This window comes from Drosophila elegans, unplaced genomic scaffold (genome assembly GCF_018152505.1).
Source record: "Drosophila elegans isolate 14027-0461.03 unplaced genomic scaffold, ASM1815250v1 contig_1, whole genome shotgun sequence".
Classification (NCBI taxonomy): Eukaryota; Metazoa; Arthropoda; class Insecta; order Diptera; family Drosophilidae; genus Drosophila; species Drosophila elegans.
The window spans coordinates 922,888-947,661 of record NW_024545461.1 but is presented as its reverse complement, the minus strand read 5'-3'; the positions used below and the strand labels follow the sequence as shown (position 1 = coordinate 947,661).

The following is a 24,774-nucleotide window of genomic DNA, read 5'->3' as shown; positions in this document are numbered from 1 at the left end:
TAAAAGCATTAAAGCTATGATGATTTGCAGCTCGATTATTCGATAGTACCTATGACAGCTATACGATAACGTTTTATGATTTTAATAGAATTAAAAGAGTAATTCTGAATTGTCAAATTATTAGTAAGTGAAAAGCAATTAAAAAACGATATTACAAAATAAAAAAGTTACATTAAAAATAAATTTTTTTTTAAATATTTTTATTGTTTCTATGGGAGTTATGTGATATAGTCGTCCAATTTTTGTGAGTTTTATACCGTAATTCTAAAATATATTTACTTTATTATATGTCGAAGAACTAAAAAAAAATTAAAAACAGCAAACTTATAATTATTTTTAATTTATTTTTCCGATTGTTCCTATGGGGGCTATATGCTATAGTGATCCGGCTCGTTAAAAAAGCTAACATATCAGGATTTATATTCTCCTCCAAGATAAACCTATTTTTGGAGAAAAAAACATTTCGAATAAACTTGAATGAATGGATGCGCAAACGAATTAACGCTTTAACAAACAATGTTATAAGCGTTATGATATAAAATAAATTTTGATTACCCACTTTGTAGTGTAATACATAAATTCTAATACAAGTGCGTTTGCGACCATGATACAAGCCATTTCCCTGTGATTGGAACTGGAAAAAAGAACAAGTTGTTTTCTTTCGAATTAAAAATGGTACATTAATTTATATTAGGGAAATTATCAGTATGATATATCCGCATTCAGTACAGCCGGTTAGGTTTGGTTGTGCATAGCTGGGAACGGGGGCCCCTTGTGATGCCATATAATCTCCGAAGGAGTATGTCCCTAAAGCTCGGTAAAAATTCACTACTTTATCCATTTAATATGTTGCATTATCAGTTTGCAAATTTAATGCGTGGTAAGGTCGTAAGGTTGCGGAGGGTGCAACTACCGAGACGTTTTAGTCTCTTTTTGTTAGACTCTGGGCACAGAAGGAGGAGGTGTTTTATGGTTTTGTCCTATTCTACCTGCTTACAGCAGCAGAAAAAGTCGTTATGTTTGACTCTGAGCCTACGAGCATGGTTGCTTTTGAGCACTTACCATACAACATATAGAGTGGTCATTTCATACAACGAATTTGGACACAAAAAGATTGAAAGCGGAAGGCCCCCCGTGCTCACAGCAGCAGGCCCCTGCACTTCGTGTGCGTTCGGGTTTTTTGCTCTCTCATTCTTATTCTCATTTTTATGCTCGCGCACTCATTGCACGAGTTCAGTCGTTCAGTTGCAGAGAAGTGCTTTTTGAAGAAGGCTGCCCTGCGCTTGAATTCATCTTTGTATGTATGCCTGTTCATGCATTCTCATACACGGGAGCATGTGTGCGTTTATTTAATTTCGGCGCATCAAGAATATTTTATCTTTTGCCACTTTTCAAACTTGGTACCCTAAGAATATGGGCGTTTTTACTATTGGGTTATGATAAAACTATGAATATTATATGTAATAATATATTTTTTTACTATTTCAGTATACATTTTATTTTTGTTTACAAATTCAAATCAGTGGTAGCAGTAAAATGTTTTACATATATGTATGTATTCGAATTTATAGAAATCAGTCCACTGAGATGGTCACAGGGCATATCGCAGTCGTGTCACTTAAAAAACCGACTGCTCTTCAGTGGTTGAGAAAACTTCAAACTAAATCAGCTCTTGTCGATGTTTTGCAATACAAAAATGAGGATTTTTATATTTTTTCCATTAACCTTTAAAAAAATATGAAACAGACAATCAAAATCATTAAAAAATAAATCAGGCAAAATCCTCGGGGGGCGTCCCGCTTTCAATCTGTTTGTGTCCGAATTCGTTGTATGAAATGACTAGTCTATATGTTATATGGTTAGTGCTATGAGAGTGCTATGAGCCATTCTACATGGATGGAGTTTCATCTGTTGTCGATAGTCTGGTGACGAATTGTTTTAAGCCACTAAGCTTGCATGTGGCAATGGGCATGTTCACCGTAACCTTCTCGGAAAGGATAATGGCGTTCGTCGACGATGGTATTGCCTGCAATGCTGCGGTGACCAGGCACCCATATGAAGTTTAGACTAAGATGATTGCATATCTCGTTTGGAGATATGGGGTATTCAGATATGGTTGGAAGTTTTGAAGAAGTCAAGGACTTTAAGTGCCGCTCGACTGTGCCAAATTAGCTGTCTGTGCTATAATGCAGTGATGCGTCTAGGAAGGTCAAATAGTACTGTATTGCTCCGACCTCCGCCTGGAGGAATCTGGAATCTGACGGCAATATGCCCAAAATAAACCGTACCAACAAAGGCACTGAAAATCTCGGGCCATTAAATGAAAATAGATTTTCCATTCTGGCGGAGCCTGAAACAGAGTACGAAGAATTAGCCCCAAAGAAACTAAAGCCCCCACCTATCCTTATTCGGGAGAAGATCTCTTACGTCCTAGTAAATAAAATAGTTGAGCTTGTCGGGAAGGATAACTTTCATGTTATTCCGCTTATGAAAGGGAACATAAGCGAAACCAAACTTCAAACCAAAACCGAAGATGATTTCCGAGTAGTGTCGAGGTACCTAAACAATGCCAAAAAGAATTACTACACGTACCAGCTGAAAAGTTGCAAGGGCTTACAAGTTGTCCTCAAGGGAATAGAACCCGATGTGACCCCCTCTGAAATTATAGAGGCTTTAAAAGAAAACGGTTTTTGCGCCAAAAATGTTATAAACATTATGAACAAAAACAAGAAGCCGCAACCCCTTTTCAAGGTCGAGCTGGAGCCAGACAGCAGAACTTTGAAAAAAAACGCAGTGCACCCGATCTACAAGTTGCAGTACCTTCTGCACCGTAGGATCACAGTTGAAGAGCCGCACAAACGGAACGGGCCAGTGCAATGTACAAACTGCCAGGAATACGGACACACCAGGGCTTACTGCACCCTCAGGTCAGTTTGTGTAGCTTGTGGTAACTGCCACGGCTCCGAACCCTGCCCTGCCAACAAGGGAGACTCTCTCACTAGAAAGTGTGTAAACTGCCAAGGAAACCACACAGCAAACTACAGAGGCTGTCCAGTCTACAAGGAGATGAAAAGTCGGATGCAAAGAGCGACAACGGCACGCCAGAACATTTACATGAAATCACAAACGACACCCGAAGTTTTCTTCGCAAAAGCAGCCAGGTCATCATTTGGCCCTTCAATTACCACCAACAGCATTTCCTACGCCAGTGCTCTAAGATCAGGCACAGCTCACATAGAGCCGAAAACTGATAACATACAGCAGGCCATGGGACAGCCACAAAGTAACATGGAAACTATGATGATAACTTTGCAACAAAATATGATAGAATTTATGTCCTTCATGAAAACCACCATGCAAACTCTAATGCAAAACCAAAATATCTTGTTACAAATGCTTGCAGCTCAGCAGTCCAAATAAATTATGCCCAGCCTCCGAATAACTCTGTGGAACGCCAATGGTGTTTCAGGGCATATACCTGAAATAACTAAATTTCTGAACGAAAATCACATCGACGTTATGTTGCTGGCAGAAACGCATCTCACCAGCAAATATAACTTTCAAATACGAGGATACACGTTCTACGGCACCGATCATCCAGATGGTAAAGCACATGGCGGAGCCGGCATCTTAATAAGAGACCGTATCAAACACCACTTTTACCAACGGTTTGCAAAAAATTATCTGCAAGCTACATCGATAAAATTACAGTTGGGCACCAGCAACCTTGCCATTGCCGCTGTCTACTGCCCACCCCACTTTACAGTCTCAGAAGACCAATTCATGGACTTCTACAATTCACTTGGAGAGCGATTCATAGCAGCAGGTGATTACAACGCTAAGCACACACACTGGGGATCCCGCCTTGTTACCCCCAAAGGAAGGCAACTATATAATGCACTCATCAAAACATGCAACAAACTGGACTACGTTTCACCAGGCAGTCCTACATAGTGGCCAACAGATCAATCTAATATCTGCAAAATCGCTTTTGGATCTATCATCGGACCACTCACCAGTGCTAATAACTCTTCTTCAAAGCCCGGAATTAATCGAGCACCCTTGCAGGCTGACGTCGCATCGAACCAACTGGCTGAAGTTCAAAAAGTACGTAAGTTCCCACATCGAACTAACTCCACAGCTCAACTTCAAGGAGGACATCGACTGCTATGCCAATGCACTGGAGTCTGTACTCGTCGCAGCAGCCAAAGTCTCTACACCGCAAGGGAGGGATGGGCACACACACCAACACAAAACTAACCTTGAAATCGAACAGCTTATTTTGGAGAAAAGACGTTTGAGGCGTGCTTGGCAAACCAGCAGATCGCCATCCTCAAAACATAGTCTTAAGGAAGCTGGTCGCAGACTTACCAGGGCTCTAAGGCACGAAGAAGAAAAAGCACAACGCCAGTACATTGAGAACCTTTCACCCACCAGCACCAAGTATCCCCTGTGGAGGGCCCACCCAAATCTAAATGCGCCGGCCGAAACAGTAATTCCCGTAAGAGACTCTTCAGGCAGCTGGGCCAGAAGCGACAAAGACAGAGCCTGTACATTTGCTTTACACCTTCGAAATGTTTTTCAGCCAAACCCTGCAAATAATTCATTCACACTACCGTCGCCGCCAATTCGAGGTGGAACTGAGACGACGCCAATTCTGTTCCAAACAAACGAAGTTGCAAAAGTCATCAGCGAGCGATTAAAAACAAAAAAGGCCCCAGGTGGTGATCTAATAACTCCTAAGATGCTAATTGAACTCCCAAACTGTGCAGTTGAGGTAATTTGTAAACTATTTAACGGGATTACACGACTTGGCTACTTCCCAAAAAAATGGAAAAAGTCGGTAATCATAATGATCCCAAAGCCAGGAAAAGATCACACAATACCTGCCTCATATAGACCGATAAGTTTACTCTCGTGTCTGTCAAAACTGTTCGAAAAATGCCTTTTGACGCGCATAATTCCATATCTGGAAGAGCACAACATTATTCCGGCGCATCAATTTGGCTTTCGAGAAAGCCATGGAACAATAGAGCAAGTTAACAGATTAACAACAGAAATACGAACAGCATTCGAGTCTCGGGAATACTGCAGTGCGGTATTCCTTGACGTTGCGCAGGCTTTCGACCGAGTCTGGCTCGATGGCCTTATGCATAAAATCAGAACGTTACTACCGGAAAACACTCACAGGATACTTGAATCGTACCTTTACAACAGGCTTTCGACCGAGTCTGGCTCGATGGCCTTATGCATAAAATCAGAACGTTACTACCGGAAAACACTCACAGGATACTTGAATCGTACCTTTACAACAGAGCCTTCGCCGTGAGATGCAACACTACAATATCCGACGATTACACGATAGAGGCTGGAGTTCCTCAAGGTAGCGTCCTTGGTCCAACTCTATTTCTCCTTTACACCGCAGATATTCCCACGAACAAGCGGCTAACTACTTCTACATTCGCAGACGATACCGCGATCTTAAGTCGGTCCAAATGCCCAATTCAGGCAACAGCACAACTAGCTGATCATCTCGTTGTAGTGGAGAGGTGGTTATCAGACTGGCGTATAAAAATAAATGCGCAAAAGTGTAAACACATAACGTTTACTCTTAACAGACAAACGTGTCCCCCGCTAACTCTGAATAACACGCCACTTCCACAAGCTGACGATGTAACGTACCTTGGCGTCCACCTTGACAGAAGACTTACATGGCGGAGACATATCGAAGCTAAGAAAATTCATCTAAAACTAAAATCCAATAACCTCCATTGGCTCATAAACGCTCGCTCCCCCCTCTGCCTGGACTTCAAGGTTCTGCTCTACAATTCAACGCTTAAGCCAGTCTGGACTTACGGCTCCCAATTGTGGGGAAACGCGAGCAGCAGTAACATCGACATTATCCAGCGAGCACAATCAAAAATCCTGAGAACTATCACTGGGGCACCTTGGTATGTTCGGAACGACAACATCCACAGAGATCTGGGCATTCTACCCGTAAAAGATGAAATTTTAAAACAAAAGGCGTCCTACCACACCAAGCTAACTTCTCATCCAAACCAGCTCGCCAGGGGCCTAGCCAGGGTTTCCAACCGGACCCGATTGCAACGAAATGACCTTCCAGCTCAGCAATAGTTATTAGAGCCCTTACATCCCGTGTCAGTCAACTTGACTGTCAGATATAGCTTTTTAATTTAAGATTTTTTATACTTATTGTTAGTCTCAATTCAGAGAAGATTCAATAAATAAAATGCATAAGTAAAAAAAAAAAAAAAAAAAAAATTAAAAAAAACATGTGCTTCTGCTGTGTGTTGTAGTTTGTTGCCGTTTTTTGTTTTGTATTGTCGTTAATTGTTATTTTTGTATTATGTTTTGTGTTATGTTTTATGTTTATATAGTTTTCTTTAAAATAAAAGCTTATTTTTTCCTTGGGAGTGTACATTCTTACGCTTGCGCTGTGTTCTGTGTCGTATCAATGAAAGCTTTCTGCTTTCATCGAGTGACGCTAATGAAGGCGCCTTCTATGTCAAGAAATTCCGCCAAGGAGCATTCCTAATGGTGGAACCCGGTTTCTATTTTGGAAACTAGTGCTTGGAGGGAAGTTTTGGTCGATTTGCCTTTCCCGGTAGGCACGTTTGAGGGGCTTAAAACTGTGTATTGCTCATTTAAACAGCGTTTAGGGATCTCGAAAGTTGATTTCTCGTCAAGGGGTAGTCTCTGCCTTCGTTCAGCTCTAGGGTTTCTTGGCTGGTCTCCGTCCATTTGGCCGTCGGTTTTTAAATATAACGAGTGGTGGTGGGAGATATAGACCGAATCTTTCTGAGCCGAGGAATGCCGATTTTATGCTACAGCAGAAACGGGCTTTGGATTTAAAGGGGGGAGAGCTCTTTGGTTAACTGCTGGAAGCTTAGTGTAGTACCCCCGTTGGACATCCTTTAGTTAGCTATTTCTTTAGGGAGAAGGAATAGTATGCATTCTATGTTTCGGTGATGGAATGGTCGTCCCCGACCCTCTAGATAAATTAGGCTGTGGGAGGTAAACGAAAAGTAACTTACATTGTTCCTTTGTGTCTATACTTCCCCCTCCCACCTAGAAAGAGTTTCTTTGAAGAGGGTGCGTGAACAAGTTTTAGTATAGGCCTTTTAGGGTTGTGGGCTAGGTAGTCCTCTGAAGGAATTCACAAGCCCTGTATCGGTAGACACATAGCCCGTGTTTTTCGCCTCCTCATCTAATTCCATTTCATCGTCGCTTTTGCAGGGTTTCTTTGCCTTGGTACCATCCTGCTATATAGAGTCAGATGGGCCTGAAATTGTCAAGTGTTGACGTGTTCGAGGCACTTTTTGGTGGGGTGCTGATGTTGTTTTTGTCTTTATTTTGTTTTCCAATTTAAACCTGAGATGGCCCTGCTTCTTTAAGACTTTATTGCTGTTGCCGCTTGATCAGTTCAAGGAGATTCCGGTTCTCTATTGTTCAGGGTGAAATCGACACCTTGGCAACCCCCTTTTCCTAGTCAGGTGGGACGAGCACAATCTTCGCGCCATGCCAGAGTTCGCCTATGCTATACAGTGTATTTAGGGAATCGCACGGGATCTTCGTTGGCCCCTACTACATCTTTGGCTCTTAGAAACCACTTGTCACCAAAAATGGCCTGGTTGTTTTCTTACTTCCAAATGGTCAAATTTTGCGACTGATAATTTTCCTTCGGCGATTATGGTTTACTGAAGCTCGCCAAGTTGGTCTCCTTGCGAGTTTTCTTCATTCCCAGTGCCCTCGTTGAGTCATCCGTCTGCTTTTTTTCGGTGTGTCTATTGCCCTTTTGGCTTAGGACAAGGTCTTGCAAGGAGCTTGGCATTCACCTTAGCTGCTGCGGCCGCCTACCATGTGGACGAGGTTTCCCCCTCAGCCGTAGGGGTCATTGCAGCCTTAGGTCCTGCTCGCTTCGCCGACTTGACATTGGGCATAGTTGCCTTGGTCTTCTTTAATGCGTTTGTGGTTACCCCGCAGACGAACCCCCGAAATACAAACTGGGATAAGTTCAAGAAATAAATAAAATCAAGAAACGCGACGCACTTGGGCATAGTAACAACCGCGGAACACTTAGAAACTTTATCCAAGGAATTACTAGATGGGTATCACGCATCCTGACCAATCTCGAGAATGAAGAAGTGCACCAAACCGGGACCTTTCACTGCAAAGAAACAACCTCAGAGAATTTTTCAAAATCGCCAAACAGGCAGAAGACGAGACCATCAGCGAGGAACACAAGATCCAGCCCAAGGAGTACAGGAAAGAAGTACGAAGGGTACAAAGAAACTCGTTGAGAAACTTCTGCTCCAGCATCGAGAAAGTCCTAGAAACGGCTAGACTACGGAAGCTGCTATCGAATCAACCAACCGTACAAAGTCAGCTAAAGAGTGACGACGGACAGTGGACTAAGGGCAATATAGAAGCCCTTACTGCACTAATGCAAGCTCACATTCAAGAAAGCTCAGAAGTTCCAGTTGCTAATGCATATCAAGACCTGACAACCTGCGAATTAAGCCGCCCAGCTTGTCTAGTATCCTCTAGAGAAATCTAATGGACTATAGACTCCTTCGCGGGGCTTAAATATTTCCAGTCATGCTACAAATGACCAAGAAAAAGATCACCTCATGGCCTTACACAATCTACTTAGCATGCCTGAGCACGGGCTTTATCCCTATTTAATGGAGGAGCTCAGGGATTGTATTCCTTACGAAAGCAGGAAAGTGCAGCCTCCTGAGTCCCAAGAACTACAGACCGAGAAGCCTCACCTTGTTTGTAAAAAAAACTGCTGGACCTACGCACCAGGAACGATGGGGGGATACTCTTCTCAACCAATCAGCACGTGTACACCGAATGGTAATCGGTGGCGCTAACTTGGCTACCATCGAGAAGCCACTATACAACAAGGAATATGCCCTAGGAGTGTTTGTAGACGTATCCGGTACATTCAATTACGTAAGCACAGACGAGATAATGGACCGCTTAGAAGCGAACAATACGCACCCCGCCATCAACCTCTGGATAAGAAACCATCTAAGTAGCACACGGGTACAATTAGAATGGAGCACCCTGAGGCAAATGTCCTCTCACCCCTACTATGGAATGTAGTGGTTGATGATCTTATCAAGAGATTCGAGAGGAGAGGCCCGAAAAAATACAGTATACGCAGACGACATAGGCATAATTTTGATGGGAGTTTGCCCTGCGACTCTCAGATCCGTAATGGATTCAACTCTCAGGGAGACATATGAGTGGGAGGGAAAGGTTGGACCCAGTATCAACGCGGACAAGACGGACCTCATACTCTTCACAAAGAGATACAAGGTGCCGAAATGGATTCCCCTAAAAATCAATAGAACCAGGATAATCCCAAAAACATAGGTCAAATACCTCGTCTTTGTAATATACAAAAAGCTGACATGGAAATCAAAAGTAGAGGAACGGGAAAAAGGTCACCACAGCGTAATACGCATCCAAGTCATTTGCCGTAATGCACTAGTTCTACATCTCGGTAGTACGTCCTACTTTGCTGTATGGAGTACTTGTGTGGTGGCAAGCTACTAAAAAGAAGACATACTACAATTTAATGGAGAAAAGCTCTGCATCTCGGAGGCGATGAGGTCAAAACCCCAGAAAAGCACTTCGAACTATACTCGGAATTGATCGTCAAGCCAAACTGATCTGATCAAACGCTTTTTTGGGACCTGAGGACTGGACAGAAATTCAGGAACAGAACCAACACATCAATATATGCACCGACTGCTGATCCAGAGATCAGGCTATCCTATAAGCTACCGACCCAATGCAGCATAACTTTTTTCCATCAGGAACGTTCAATTCCAATACCAATTCGGTCGCATGTTTTCTTAACGCTCTGGAAAAACAATAAGCCACTAAGTCGAAAACGTTCGAAAAAATTTATGAACGCGAGGTTTTGCGATTCGCGATGCTAATTCGCATATCGTAAACTAAAGTTTTAATTAATTAATTATTTAATTTTACGCTCTATCAATAAATGAGTAAGAACGTGGATCAGCGCACTCAACGCCAAAATCAACAAGACGAAGCCCGTGAAAAAATTCAGAGAGAGCAAGACAAACGTCGTCTCTCTTTGCCCCTAAACAATGCTTATTTCTCGTTCACGAGTAATACTCTGGAACCGAAAGTGCAAGAAAGTGCCAGTTTACTGACCGCCGAAAACCAGAGAGCTAGCCATGGAGTGAGCAATGCAAAACTCCAACCGAGCTTCTGCCACCTAGTGCAACAACAACAGCAACTACTACGTCAACAACAACGGTCTCTGTCGCCAGCAATGCAATAACGACTCCACTCTCTTCTTCTGCAGCGGGTAAAGCAACAACACAACCAAATGCAAAAATCGGGTCAAACGGCAAAAACAAAGCTACGGTAGAAAAAATTAAAATTCCGCAAGCGGGTTCGGCCATGCAGACAGGCATGGATCGCTATATTAATATTTCCAAGCGCAAGCTTACTCCCCCCCAATACGGCAATATGCCCAAAATAAACCGTATCAACAAAGGCCCTGAAAATCTCGGGCCATTAAATGAAAATAGATTTTCCATTCTGGCGGAGCCTGAAACAGAGTATGAAGACTTAGACCCAAAGAAACTTAAGCTCCACCTATCTTTATTCGGGAGAAGATCTCCAACGTCCTAGTCAACAAAATAGTTGAGCTTGTCGGGAAGGATAACTTTCATGTTATTCCGCTTATGAAAGGGAATATAAGCGAAACCAAACTTCAAACCAAAACCGAAGATGATTTCCGAGCAGTGTCAAAGTACCTAAACGATTCCAGAACATTTACATGAAATCACAAACGGCATCCGAAGTTTTCTTCGCAAAAGCAGCCAGGTCATCATTTGGCCCTTCAATTACCACCAACAGCATTTCCTACACCAGTGCTCTAAGATCAGGCACAGCTCACATAGAGCCGATAACTGATAACATACGGCAGGCCATGGGACAGCCACAAAGTAACATGAAAACTATGATGATAACTTTGCAACAAAATATGATGGAATTTATGTCCTTCATGAAAACCACCATGCAAACTCTAATGCAAAACCAAAAAATCTTGTTACAAATGCTTGCAGCTCAGCAGTCCAAATAAATTATGCCTCGCCTCCAAATAACTCTGTGGAACGGCATATACCTGAAATAACTCAATTTCTGAACGAAAATCACATCGACGTTATGTTGCTGGCAGAAACGCATCTCACCAGCAAATATAACTTTCAAATACGAGGATACACGTTCTACGGCACCGATCACCCAGATGGTAAAGCACATGGCGGAACCGGCATCTTAATAAGAGACCGTATCAAACACCACTTTCACCAACGGTTTGCAAAAAATTATCTGCAAGCTACATCGATAAAATTACAGTTGGGCACTAGCAACCTTGCCATTGCCGCTGTCTACTGCCCACCCCACTTTACAGTCTCCGAAGACCAATTCATGGACTTCTACAATTCACTTGGAGAGCGATTCATAGCAGCAGTTGTTTACAACGCCAAGCACACACCCTGGGGATCCCGCCTTGTGACCCCCAAAGGAAGGCAACTATATAATGCACTCATCAAAACATACAACAAACTGGACTACGTTTCACCAGGCAGTCCTACATACTGGCCAACAGATCCTCGAAAGCTACCTGATTTAATTGATTTTAAGGTGACAAAAAATATTTCTCGCAATCTAACATCTGCAAAATCGCTTTTGGATCTATCATCGGACCACTCACCAGTGCTAATAACTCTTCTTCAAAGCCCGGAATTATTCGAGCACCCTTGCAGGCTGACGTCGCATCGAACCAACTGGCTGAAGTTCAAAAAGTACGTAAGTTCCCATATTGAACTAACTCCACAGCTCAACATCAAGGAGGACATCGACTGCTATGCCGATGCACCGGAGTCTGTACTCGTCGCAGCAGCCAAAGTCGCTACACCGCGAGGGAGGGATGGGCACACACACCAGCACAAAACTAACCTTGAAATCGAACAGCTTGGTTTGGAGAAAGGACGTTTGAGGCGTGCTTGGCAAACTAGCAGATCGCCATCCTCAAAACATAGTCTTAAGGAAGCTGGTCGCAGACTTACCAGGGCTCTAAGGCACGAAGAAGAAAAAGCACAACGCCAGTACATTGAGAAACTTTCACCCACCAGTACCAAGCATCCCCTGTGGAGGGCCCACCCAAATCTAAGTGCGCCGGCCAAAACATTCCCATAAGAGACTCTTCAGGCAGCTGGGCCAGGAGTGACAAAGACGGAGCTTGTACATTTGCTTTACACCTTCGAAATGTTTTTCAGCCAAACACTGCAAGTAATTCATTCACACTACCGTCGCCATCAATTCGAGGTGGAACTGAGACGGCGCCAATTCTGTTCCAAGCAAACGAAGTTGCAAAAGTCATCAGCGAGCAATTAAAAACAAAAAAGGCCCCAGGCGGTGATCTAATAACTCCTAAGATGCTAATTGAACTCCCAAACTGTGCAGTTGACGTAATTTGTAAACTCTTTAACGGGATTACACGATTTTGCTACTTCCCAAAAAAATGGAAAAAGATCACACAGGAAAAGATCACACAATACCAGCCTTATATAAACCGATAAGTTTACTCACGTGTCTGTCAAAACTGCTCGAAAAATGCCTTTTGACGCGCATAATCCCATATCTGAAAGAGCACAACATTATTCCGGCGCATCAATTTGGCTTTCGAGAAAGCCATGGAACAATAGAGCAAGTTAACAGATTAACAACAGAAATACGAACTGCATTCGAGTTTCGGGAATACCGAGTCTGGCTCGATGGCCTTATGAATAAAATCAGAACGTTACTACCGGAAAACACTCACAGGATACTTGAATCGTACCTTTACAACAGAACCTTCGCCGTGAGATGCAACACTACAATATCCGACGATTACACGATAGAGGCTGGAGTTCCTCAAGGTAGCGCCCTTGGTCCAACTCTATTTCTCCTTTACACCGCAGATATTCCCACGAACGAGCGGCTAACTACTTCTACATTCGCAGACGATACCGCGATCTTAAGTCGGTCCAAATGCCCAATTCAGGCAACAGCACTACTAGCTGATCATCTCGTGGAGAGGTGGTTATCAGACTGGCGTATAAAAATAAATGCTCAAAAGTGTAAACACATAACGTTTACTCTTAACAGAAAAACGTGTCCCCCGCTAACTCTGAATAACACGCCACTTCCACAAGCTGACGATGTAACGTACCTTGGCGTCCACCTTGACAGAAGACTTACATAGCGGAGACATATCGAAGCTAAGAAAATTCATCTAAAACTAAAATCCAATAACCTCCATTGGCTCATAAACGCTCGCTCCCCCCTCTGCCTGGCTTCAAGGTTCGGCTCTACAATTCAACGCTTAAGCCAGTCTGGACTTACGGCTCCCAATTGTGGGGAAACGCGAGCAGCAGTAACATCGACATTATCCAGCGAGCACAATCAAAAATCCTGAGAACTATCACTGGGGCACCTTGGTATGTTCGGACGACAACATCAACAGAGATCTTAACATTCTACCCGTAAAAGATGAAATTTCAAAACCAAGCTAACTTCTCATCCAAACCAGCTCGTCAGGGGCCTAGCCAGGGTTTCCAACCGGACCCGATTGCAACGAAATGACCTTCCAGCTCAGCAATAGTTATTAGAGCCCTTACATCCCGCGTCTACTTGACTGTCAGATATAGCTTTTTAATTTAAGATTTTATATACTTATTGTTAGTCTCAATTCAGAGAAGATTCATTAAATAAAATGCATATGTAAACAAAAAAAAAAAAAGAACGTTCACATGACGTGGTCAACTTATTTGTAGACAGCCAAGCAGCGAAAGTCGTCCATGATCTGTTCCAAAAATGTACTAGCGAGCAGGGAAGCACTAGATACCCTATGATAGTGCGAATCTACTGGAATCCCAGTCACCAAGGCATTGATGACCGCGGACGTACTAGCAAAGCATGCCGTAAGCTGGAAAATGACAGAGCGCAGGATGTGCCCGTCTCCTTAAGAACGCCATCAAAGCGCTGTAGAGAAACGGACAGAGGCGCTAACTAAAAACCGGTGGAGAAGAACCAAAGCATTCAAAATCTCAGGAATCATGTGCAAGGACCGCAACGAGAAACATATTTGCTATGTACTGCACCTACCACGGAAGGACTGCAGATTACTAGTAGGAATTCTCACAGGTCACTGTCTAATCGAGACGCACGCAGTCAAGCTAGGCATCACCAACAATGACAGTTGAAGAAAATGCGATGACGATGGTTCATGCGAGTCCCTGAAACATCTTATCTGAAACTGCCCAGCTCTCTCAAGGAGAGCGCTCCTCGGAACTGGCACAGCTAGAAGAAGCCTCCAGAAGAACGCCGGGAGAATTATTTGCCTTCGCCAAAAGCACCTCAATCCTCAACGACTTCGACACAACTCGTACCATTCGCTAGGTTCATACTCAATCATCCGGAGAGCTAATGGCCATATTAACCTAACCTTACCTTTCCAATTTTTTTATATATACAGGTGAAAATCGTCTGTTTTACAAACGACAGACCCTTAAAAATTGAAAGGAACTTTTTGGGTCCAAGACTGCACAAAATTTATTAGGAAGTTGAATTGCATTTTTGCCTCAGTAGAATTGTAAAATATGCCGGATTTTCTCTTTATTTTGCTCCATGTCTGTGACGCTATAACTCATCTGAATCAAGCAACAAAACTCCTTCCCAACAAGCTTTAACATGACCCGATGCGATGAAATTCGAGCCCTTTTTACAAGTTCACGTCCTACGGAATCAACTGACTTAAATACAACAAATATTTAAATTCCACTTTTAAACTATCCAAAAAGCTCAACATCAAGGAGTTCATCGATTGTATGCTCTATACTAGAAGGAAAAAATGTGCATTCGAAACGTGTCCCCAACTAACTTTGAATAATACGCAGCGTTTACAAGCCGACGAGTAACGTATCTTGACGTCAACCTTGGTAGGCGACTAACTTGGCGAAGAAACATCGAGGCTAAGAAAATACATCTAAAACTATGAATAACGATCGTTCTCACCTCTGCCTTGACTCTTGAGTCCCGCTCTACCGTCCTACGCTAAATCCAGTCTAAACTTACGGCTTCCAGCTGTGGGGAAACGCGAGCAGCCGCAACATCGACACTATTCAGCGAAATCAAACCAAAATCCTGAGAACCAACACAGGGGCACAATGGTATATTCGGAACGAGAAAATTCACAGAGTTCTTGGTATTTTACGCGTAAAATATGAAACATCTACACAAAAAGCGATCTAAGACGCTATTTCAATGGGTCCATGGGTTTCTCAAAAGTGTTCGGTAACTACAAACCACACAACTATTGCTCGGAAACATACAAAAAATCCTTACGTAAGCAAAAGTATTCTCTGGTACACCTGCTTTTTTTGGTATATCTGTCTTCCAAAACCCCGCACTCTAGTATACCTAAAATCCCTGTAAACGCATGGAAAGTAAATGATTAGATTTCGATTTGCTGTAAAATAATTATAGAGCATATAATGGTCTTAATAATTTTTCCTTTAACTTTTAATATACATTTTTGATTTTTTGTGAAAGTAATCTTGTTTACCCTGCACTGTGACTAGAATGTTAACATTTCTTTCCAGTCGTAATTGGGTTGAAATGATTTGTAAATGTTAAGGAAGGAAATTTAACACCTATTTAATTAGTTTTAAGCCCGTCTGCGCAGGATAATGCTTTATCACGCGACTTTTAATATTGTTTATCATATATTTTCCGTAAGAGAGAGATAATAAGGAATAGGGATATAGTTAATTTTGAAATATTCTGATATCGAAACTTTAGAATACAGCATTTTAAAAATGAACATTTTCCTTAGGTCGAAACACTCCTAAACGGTTGAACCTGATCTAAATACCGAGCTCGAAACTTGAATAAATATCGTGAGAAAAGAGAAAAGAAAATTGAAGAAGATCTGTAGTAGTCGACCGATCCTTAACAAAGCCATGCTGTGAAAGAGAAATGATGGAGGCAGACATATGTTGATGTTGACAAGTGAATAACTGTTGGAAAAGCTTAGGTATAGCAGAAAAATTGGCTATATTACGATAATTTTCCACATCGGACTTGAGGGACACGCATTAGATTATCTTTTAGAATTGGCAAAGGAGTAAAAACGTTTTGGATCATTACGAATGTTTTTCTACATTGAGCAATGTATTAATTATAACAAAGCTTAGAAGCATTAATAAGCAGGCCACGGTTCGTGACAACGTTGGGTGTCTTTGGAACTAGGCTTAACTTTTAAATCTGTAGTCACTATTAAAGTTTTGATAATTTTATTTTAAATTGTCTTATCCCTGTGCGTTGCTATTGCAATTTCATTCTCTTGTGCATGCTTTGCCAGTGTTCCTAGTGTTTTGTTTTTGTAACATTGCACGAATAAATGTCTAACATTTTACTCTCTCTTCCTCCCGCTCTACTTTTTGCGCCTTATCTAACTGTGTACGTACATAGTTTATAGTGTTTCACAAGCCACGCTCAGTCTACAGAAAAGATTATATCTCGCGATCTCCCGATTTTGCACTTACATGCGTTTCTTTTACTTTTGTGTTTTTGTGTTTATAATATTTGTGTATTCATTTGATTCCAGTGTCAAATTGACAGATATTTATGTATTATTTAATTTTTTTGCGTAACAAATTACATTATCGCTTTGTTCACGTTTGAACATGGAGAATTAGGTTGCTGGTGCAACACCACTTCAGTTTACACTTGTGACCAGGAAGTATGTTCCCCTTCCCACATAAATAGCATACGATAACCTAAAGAATTGACATTTATGACACACACTTGTCCCCGAAATAGAGTATACATATAAACTCCTAGAATTAACTTCTAGAATTAGTTATATCATACATAAGAACACTGTAGCTAGAACATAAGTGGAAAAGGGTATAAAAGACACGATGAGCGCCAAATAAAGATTATTACTGTTGTGTTTTAGTCAGGGATTCGGCGGTTATCGGGATAAGTTTCTAGGTGAACGGAGCGGTTTTTGTTGCCCCCAAGACACGCGATATACGCTGCTAACATAAGATTCCTTCGAGCATAAGATTTCTTTGCTCATGTAAACTGCCAAACCGATCGGTATACTTGACGGAAGATTAGGAAAACAAAAATAAATAAATCGACGATTGCAACCTAAGACTGGTGCGTGGGACAAAAAGGAGGTAAACGGGAGAAAGATCAGGATCAAGCGACAGAGTGCGGCCTTTTAAGGAGGCAACTGCGGACACTTGAATACAGAGCTGCAACGGCGTGGGAAATCCACTCAACGAGGAGCAAGTGCAGGACCGCGGCTAAAATTGGAGCGATAGCGGATGCTTGTGACTGCAGCGCAGCTACAACGGCGTGGGAGGTCCACAAATATACCGAAATCAAGTGTCGGACCGCGGCTTACACATCGGCAAGCAACAGCGGAGGCTTGCGAATTAGGTACAACGGCGTTGGAGGTCCACGAAATAATACGAAGCGTCGGACCACGACTAGGATAGCGTCAGTGGAAGCTTGGTGCAAATAAAAGAAATCGCCACATCGGCGAGGCGACAGCGGACACGTAAGAAGCGTTATCCACGGCAGAGTCACCATTAGATGAAAGAGTTTCATCAGAAATTTAAACGAGTATGGGAAAAGGCCCAAACGAAGAAAGGAGCAGGACCACAACCATTGATGATCGAGGTGTACAAGGCCCGACAAAAGAAGTCCCGACCAACTCAGGAGAAAAAGAAAAAATCCAAAAGATCTGGAAAGAAGAAACAGAAAAGGCGGAAAATAAAAAAAAAATTGTATGGGCTTATCAACCTCTCAACAGGGGAATACAAGAAACAATTGTTTAAAGAATTAGAATTGTTAAGAAATAAATCTACTAATAAATAAATAGTAAAATGGTACACACAAGAGAAACACTTAATGCTCTGGCGGCTAGTCAATCAGCCATATAAAGCCAGATGAAGAAATGGGAAGAAGATGCAAGTCGAATAGAAAGGTCCGATTTGAAATTCCTTTCTAAAATACAGAGTCAATGGGAACTATTCAAAAGTCAGCATCAGCGTTCTCAAAAGATGGGTATGGAAAAACACAAGCCTTAAAAAACAACATATTGGCGTAATTTAATAAGAAGTTGGCCGAGGAAACAATGGAAACTACAACTAATATGTATGAAATATATTGAGGAAGATTTTCATCGGCTTACTGAAAATCTAAAAGAACTAAAAATAAATGGACAAATTACCCCAACGATTTTAGAGGGGTATGAGAAGATAAAAATGGAAAAAAGATATAAAGAAATTTGGATGCAACAGAAAAAATTCGAAGAACGTCGAGTTTCTGTTAGAGAGATGGAGATTCCCGCATTTTTTGGAGAAATTTCCGCATGGTCGGGATTTATTGACATGTTTAAGGAAATGGTTGACAGCGATGAAATGGTGAAGCCCAAAATAAAACTAATGCGAATGAAGGATGTTGTAAAGGGTAAAGCATCATATTTGATAAAGCATCTGCTGATATGTTTTGAAAATTATAAAATAGTATTGGATATTTTAAAAAATAGATACGAGAAAATTAGAAAAAATTTTCATCAAATTTTTGATTTGCCTATGATGAACAGCGAATCAGAAAGAAGTGTTTCAAACATGCTGGACACAGCATGACACATTAGATGTCACCGATGTTTTCATCGCTGGAATATTACTGAAGAAATTTAATCGACAAGGACAACAACAATACGAACATTCTTCGAAAACAACAATAGAGGTTCAGACGCTTAAAGATGTGTTGGAATTTTTGGAGTAAGTAAGTAAGGCATCCCAGACACATGACCCGAGAAACTCCGAGAGTATTGGCTGCGGTTATGAGTGGCAACTGTCCATACTTGAAAACTCCAGGGCATAAATTACAGGATTGCATAAAATTTTGTCAACTACCTGTTACGGAAAAGTGGTATTTTGTTCGTCGAGAAAGGATTTGTTTCAAATACTTGGGCCACAAATATACCCTTGGCAAGGTCTGTCAAGTTGTTACATGGAGAAGAAGAAACTAAACTATATCAAGAACGGGAAAAACAACCTTGTTGGCCACAGCGCAGATTGAGGTTCAAGAAGCGAGTGGAGCATGGATAACCCTTCGAGCATTAGTGGACCAAAGATCTCAAATTATTGTCGTTTCTGAAGAAGCAGTTCAAATGTTATGAGTACCCATAAAGAAAAGGAGAACCAAAATATATGGATTAGGAGAAAGTTTGGTTGGGTTATCAAAAGCGTCGATCCAGCTAAAATTTCGTCCAAGATTTTCCAGCAATGATCGATTTGAGACCAAAGCAGTGGTTTTAACAAAGTTAATAAGCCCACAACCGCCGCAATTATTTGAGTATGATATGCGAAAATGGGAAGATACAACTTTTGCGGACCCGACCTTTAACAAGCGTAGCAGGATTGATTTTCTGGTAGGAGGAGATCTCTTAGCCGAAATGATTACTCAAGAATTGAAGCAGTAAGAAACCATGACTGGTCAACGTACTAAACTAGGATGGATTTTATCAGGAATGGTGCAAATACCGGGTAGTAAGCGCATTCACTCGAAGACATTAAAATCTTTATTAAAATTCAGAATAAAATATCAACAGAGCTGGGAAGATATGGTTTACATTTACGAAAATGGGCGGCAAACCATCGTGAAATTCTAGCATCGTTACCAGAAACTTCAATCGAGAAGATGTTTGAAGTAAACAATGAAGGGACAGTGAAGATACTGGAATTGATTTGGAAACCCCAAAGTGATGAGTTCGGGTTTAAAATCAATATGACAGAGAAAGGATTATAACAAAAAGAAGAGCTCTATGGACCTTAGCAAGAATTTTTGATCCAATGGGATGGTTGGCACCATCGACAATCATACCAAAATTATTTATCCAAAGACTGTGGATATCTGAAGTTGGATGAGATGAAGTGCATGGTGAATAGATAAACTGTAATGCAAATTTAAAAGCAATAGAAAACATAAGGATTCCACGATGGACTGGAGGATCGGAAAATGAACCTATAGAAATACATGGGTTTGCAAACGCATCGGAGCTAGCATATGCATCAGTAGTATATGGGAAGACATCAAGTGGAATTACCATAATTGCAAGCAAAACCAAAGTTAATCCAGTAAAAAATAAAAAAACTCTGCCAAATTGAAACTGTGTGCCGCACACCTGCTAGCAAAATTGTTGAATTGAGTTACTGCGACCATAGCGACGAAAACTGATGTCTATGCTTGGAGTGATTCAACAATTGCGTTAAGTTGGATAAAAAATTTTAAGAAATAGAGACAGGTTTATACGATCAAAAGTAGAACAAATCAAGCAACTGGCACCAATGACTGCAATAATGGATAGCAATGGAACTTTAAGAGTCGGAGGCAGACTACAATTTTCGTAGCTACATTTTAGTCAAAAACATCCAATTCTAATATACAAGTCACATTTGGCAAAGCTATTAATTGAAAAAAAAAAAACACATTTTAGCACGATGCACAAAAAAAATCGGATCATAGAAGCACGGATCCGAAGAAAATTCTGGATAATCGTTTTAAAAAATACAATTAAAACCATCGTACCTCATTGTGTACGGTGCATCAGATTTCGACAGCAATGTGCACAGCAATTAATGGGGCAGATTCCGGAACAAAGAGTTACTACATCACAACCGTTTACGCATTCAGGAGAAGACTACGCCGGACCTATTAATATGAGAGCTTCCAAAGGAAGAGGACAAAAGCCGTAGAAAGAATACATCGCCGTTTTTGTATGTATAAGTACAAAGGCCGTTCACTTAGAAGCAGTAAGTGATCTTACTACCGAAGCTTTTATGGCAGCCCTCAAAAGATTTGTAGCAAGAGAAGGACGATGCAGACATTTATATTCTGACAATGGTACTAACTTTGTTGGTGCAGAAATAAAATTAAATATGAACCTCATAGAAGCTATTAAACGAAACAGTATGAATCCGACCCTAGCGGATGAACGCATACAATGGCATTTTAGTCCCCCGGCAAGTCGTCACTTTGGAGGAATTTGGGAAGCTGGAGTGAAGTCAGTAAAGTATCATTTAAAACGAGTCATAGGAGCACATTATTAGCAGAAATTGAAGCTATATTGAATTCCAGACCATTGTATCCGATTGACGATGGAAACAATCTTGAAGAGATTTTGACACCAGTGCATTTTTTAATTTGCAGACCAACACTTGATGTACCGGAGGATACAATGGAAAAATATGTATCACCTTTTAATAGATGGAAGCAATTAACAAAAATGAAGACTCATTTTTGGCAGAAATGGATGGACGAATATCTCGTTACGCTTCAGAACCGAGCAAAATGGGAAGGTAAAAAAATTAATTTGGAAGAAGGGCAAGTGGTACTTATAAAAAATGAAGGTACAAGTCAAACTAAATAGCCGCTTGGAAGGATAGTAGAAACTCATCCTGGAGCCGATGCAAAGGTCAGAGTCGTTTCTGTTAAAACTCAAAGTGGAGTTATTAAGAGACCCATTGTAAAACTATGTCCATTGGAAACGGATCCAAAGCATTAACAAAATCGGATAGCGGAATAACAAATATGCAACCATTGAAAAAATAATACGATGATATACCTGGACAATGTTGGACTTATAAACATTGCTGCGTCGAAATGGAATTTAATTATATATTATGACTTAGAGCCATACAATACCGAGTTAAGACAGATAGATAAATATATCTAGGAGCTAGCAGTTTATTGCTAGGCTTTAATGATATATGAATGAGCTTGTCAAATAATGGTACGAAATTTTAATAATAGAATTAATCAACTTAAAGCAAATGAGTTGATATTTAAAGCAAATAGCCAGAAAAGATCACCTTTTGAGTTTATTGGAACTATACACCGTATATTATTTGGAACCATGGATGATACAGACAGAAATATAATTAAAGCAAATATATCAAACATTTTCGATAATCAACAAGATCTGCAACATATGTATATGAAACAAACATCCTTAATAGATTTGACTTAAATACCATAACAAAAACATCAGAGGAAATGAACGAACAGTTCAAAGCGATGGTAGACGAAATAATGAGGTTGAACAAGGAAGTACACGAAAATCAATATGTCAATCGGATGGCACTAGCATATAAAACTATGCTGTTTCAAATTACACAATTGCTTGAAAGTTGTGAGAAAACGCAAGGATCAATTACAAATTTATTTATTGATCTCAATCACGGTCGGGTTAACCCTCAATTGTTAAAACCACCGCAAAACTAGCACCGAGCCTACAGCTACCTGGATCACCAACTGGAACAGATATAAGAGAAATATACAATTTAATTACAGCCCAAGCGATAATTATGGATGAGAAACTCGTCATACACGCAGAAATACCGTTGTACGATCAGGAAGCATCAACGGTGTAAAGAATGATACCAATACCATTCGGAAATTATGACAAAATAATCGTTCCTCAGTTAAAGGCTGACTTGTTAATATACAACTATAACAAAGACCCTTACGCTTTGAAAACAAATACACAATTTAAAGCCTACTCTCATCAAAGTAATCAACATTTTCTTTGTCGAGGAAACTGGCAATACCTGTGAGTTATCGGTCCTAAAGCAAAGTCGGAACCCAATATGTGAATTCCAGGAGAGTCGTACCGAAAACAATGGGTAGAATTGTCTACTTTAAATTCTTGGCTGTATAAGGTGTTGGAATGGACATGTGGAAACCAACGAAGTCAGGTCACGCAAATTCAAACCCAAGGATTACTGAGAATGCGCAACGGATGTTCAGCCAGCAATGGACAACACATTTTAACAGCTGCGCACTAAATAATCACAGAATACAATATAACGGAGCCGGTAGCAGCACTGATTACAGTAGCTTTTAATATTAAGAAAGAAAGAATAAAACCAATGGCATCAAGTCTTATAAATAATACATATGATATAATTAACAACAAAAAACAACTAGAAGAACAAAAAGCAGAAAATATTAAGTTAAGAGGAATTAATATCCATACGGCTAGTGGGCATTTGGCTCTAATAGTAATAATTATAACAATAATCGTAATAATAGACGTACTTGTAAGAATGATAAGAAACAAATTAATATAGAATTCGGGCTACCAATAAATACATTAAATTCAAATAAATAAAGGCATTAAGGCCTCCCGCAGAATGAACATGGATAATAAGGTTGCCACTTCATATACATATAAACTCCTAGAATTAACCCCTAGGATTAGTTATACATAAGAACTCTGTAAATATTACATGGGTGGAAAATGGTATAAAAGACACGATGAGCGCCAAATAAAGATCAGTTCCTAACGAAATACTTTCGTGTTTTAGTCAGGGATTCGGCGGGTAGCGGTATAACTTGCTAGTTAAACGGAGCGGTTTTATCTTCCGCCAAGACACGCGATATACGCTGCTAACACGCTTCTTTACTTACTATAAATAAAAAAAATAAAGGATATCAGCCCTGTTCCAGTTTTCACTTCCGAAAGATTACCACGTATTCGAATTTCCCAGATCTGTTCCAATTTCCACTTCCGAAAGATTTGCACGGAAACTAAGTTCCCTCTGTTAATTCTCTGAAACTTTTCGGCAAGCATTTGGCTGACGGATTCAGATCCGCAAGAACAGAAATTAATTCTTTTAAGATACTTTTAAGTGCAAATGAAACTTTTACCTAATTCTTTGATTATTTAAGAACATTGTTGCATAACAGATTTGGTTATTAGTAACAAATTTGACTTTTTAAAAATTATTTTGTAATGGCAATTCAGAATCGCTTCGATTTTAACCTACTGCAGTTTTGCAAATTCCCCGCCCCTGTTCTAGTTTCCGAACGAATTTAATAGAAACAAAGCAAGTGTTGTCATTGTACGAAAAAAAATAATTATTTTCTTGGGACTTATTTTAAGCCAGAGCTATTCGGTTTGTTTTTATATGGTTAGAAGTTAAAATTATCGAAGTATAGTACTTTTGTTCTTATTACCATTTAACCTAATGCGTGTTTGGCAATTTTGGTCCCGAACACTACTTGCAACACTGGTGCCAAGCAGCTGATTCACGCACAAAATTAAAAATACAAAATGTACGACCCGGTTGCCAGGAAACGAAGGACTGTGGCTGTGTAACAGGGGCAATCCAGGCATGCCCTACGTCAAGGTCCAATTTTCTTATTAAGGAAAAGAAATAAATCTTTGCCAATCCGGTAGGATGGCAAAATCCTGTAAAACTTGTAGTTATTAAAGTAATTTAAATAAAATATTTACTTACTGGCGGTCAAGCAAAAAAAAAATGTTAGCAATGCATCTTAAATTTCGGTTATTGCGTTTAATGTCCAACAGCTGTTGTCTTCTAAATTCGTTATTTACCAAAAGTTGCAAGAACAATGTAACGAACTGATTTTCTTGGTTTATCTGCTCGCTACGAATGTCGTGCGGCTAGCTCAGAAGAAGAAAGTGTTCGTCCCATCAAATTTATTTAAACGTGACCGCCCTATTCATCAGTGAAAACGCACAAAAATAATGGGAATATAGACCTTCGGCCGGGTTTTGTATTGACAATTGTAGCGCTTGGTGCAGCTGCAGATGGTCCAACG

General features: G+C 40.6%; 1 protein-coding gene across 4 annotated transcripts in view; it reads left to right on the top strand.

The window, feature by feature from the left end:
• The window catches only part of LOC108137776 (protein CEPU-1), a 353,380-nt gene that overhangs the window by 219,345 nt on the left and 109,261 nt on the right, over positions 1-24,774 (top strand). The gene's annotated exons all lie outside the window — the stretch shown is intronic.